This window comes from Anguilla rostrata, chromosome 2 (assembly GCF_018555375.3).
Source record: "Anguilla rostrata isolate EN2019 chromosome 2, ASM1855537v3, whole genome shotgun sequence".
Taxonomy (NCBI): domain Eukaryota; kingdom Metazoa; phylum Chordata; class Actinopteri; order Anguilliformes; family Anguillidae; genus Anguilla; species Anguilla rostrata.
In genome coordinates this window covers 24,310,832-24,312,819 of record NC_057934.1, presented here as the reverse complement: position 1 = coordinate 24,312,819, position 1,988 = coordinate 24,310,832, and the positions used below count along the sequence as shown (strand labels likewise).

At 36.1% G+C, this 1,988-nt stretch overlaps 1 long non-coding RNA gene across 1 annotated transcript; it reads right to left on the bottom strand.

The window, feature by feature from the left end:
* Positions 1-301: 301 nt before the first annotated feature.
* On the bottom strand, positions 302-718 carry LOC135249485 (uncharacterized). The gene is made up of 2 exons (XR_010328702.1): positions 596-718; positions 302-547 (listed from the first exon to the last, which is right to left on the bottom strand). It is a non-coding gene; the product is annotated as an uncharacterized LOC135249485 (long non-coding RNA).
* Between the last annotated feature and the right edge of the window lie 1,270 nt (positions 719-1,988).

The following is a 1,988-nucleotide window of genomic DNA, read 5'->3' as shown; positions in this document are numbered from 1 at the left end:
GATTTGGAGATGCTGGGTACACTGCTTAGTTTTTGCTTCATATATCTTTAGTAGTTCTACATATCCACCCTTAGATTTTATGAATTTGTGGTCAAGAAGTTTTTGATCCAGGACATGTAGGCTATACTTTAACCTGCAATCTCCCAGTATTTCATTGCGAACTAAAAAAGGAGCAAATTCATTTTAGATTTTTTGCCTTGACCATTGCATTTGTGGCACTTTATTTCTTACAAAATTATGAATATAATGTAATCTAAGCTAGTATTGTAAATGGTACAAATGTATTGCTTCATTTAAGACATTTTTCTAGTCTCTGTGGTGTTCACATCTGGAGTTATAAAGCTTTAAATAGGGTAACCCCTAAATGGGCAAGGATTGACAGGTACTCTAGTGGGGGAGTGGTTGGGGTGGAGTTAACTAGCTATTGTTCCCACCCATTATCTCCCTGTGAGAAGTGTGAAAAGTTCAAGATCTTTCAAGGAGATTTTCTCTGCTACTTGATTTTAGGAGTACCAACATTCAAATAAGCATATCTTCTTCAACTATTCTCAGATTAAAATGTATGACACATCATTTGAAATCTTATAATCTGCACTTTCATAATCTGTAAAACACTGAAAAATGACCTTGCCCTACTTGAGGACCAAAACACCAGCATCTGTCTGAACAGGATGCAATTAGAAAACTCTGTAGTGTGTGCTGATGGAGGCGTGTGCTTTTGAAAATACCCAAAAAAGAAAGAAAAAAACACAGTTTGGAGCATGTAATAAACAAAGTGGTGAAGATACGAACACTTGCTTCAAAATTTAAGTAGGGTCATATGTGCTGCAATATCATGCAACAAATCAAAGCTGTATTATTCTGTCGGCGGATTGAACTGTCAAGCAAGACTTATAAAATCACATACAGTATGCGATCCCTTCCTCCTTTGCAATTTGAATAGTACTCCTCAAAAATCCGAACAGTGCTAAATCTGTGCCAGTGTAGCCCCAGGAGGCTTCTCAAAATGTGACGTGCAAAGGGTGGTTTTTCAGCCATACTGGCCATGGGCAAGGGGGGATAATAACATAACACCCAGTTCCAAACCAGTTCAATGCTGAACTTCGAATGGAATCAGGTGCTATGGTCAGATGAGAGCAAAATATACCTTTTGTACAGCAGTGGCACACACAATTATACCTCAAAATGAAAATCAAAGAAATGGTTTAATGCCTAACCAAAAAATTGTTATTTTGTAATGCCCAAATCTGATCAAAATTTTGTGATTTGTACTTAACGGGGAAGACTACAAGTGAGAACAGAGGATATTATGAGATTCTGTTTGGAGAAATTGGTAAAAGATCCATCCAGTATATTCACCAATCTCATAAAAGACAATAGAAGAAAAACTAAAAGTGTTATCCTCTTTTTTTGCTCATCTATATTAAGAGAGGCAGTAAATTCAGGTCACCAGATGATTTTATAGCAATTTACTTTGTCTTTATTTGTATATAAATACTGCTACATAAATACTTATTTATTATATATTGGTAATGTGATGTATTAATTTACAGTGAGTCCCATAATGTTTGGGATAAAGACATATTTTTTCTTTATTTGGCTCTGTACTCCACAATTATCTATGTAAGAATTATGCAATTTTTTATACATTTTTTATACAAGAGAGCACTGGTGAGCTCAGTAATTACAAAGGACCTGGTAGGCCAAGGAAGACCTCTCAATTGATGACCAAAGAATCTTTCCCATAATGAAGGAAAAACCCCAAACACCTGTCTGAACATTCTTCAGGAGGCAGGCATGGATGCATTAATGACTACTGTTTGCATAAGAATTCACAAATGAAACTATAGAGGCTACACAGCAAGATGTAAAACACTAGCTGCGAAACAGGTTGGCCAGGTTATGGTTTGCTAATAAGTATCTAAAAGAGCCTGCAGAGTTCTGGAAAAATGTCTTGTGGACAGATGAGACCAAGATTCACTTGTATC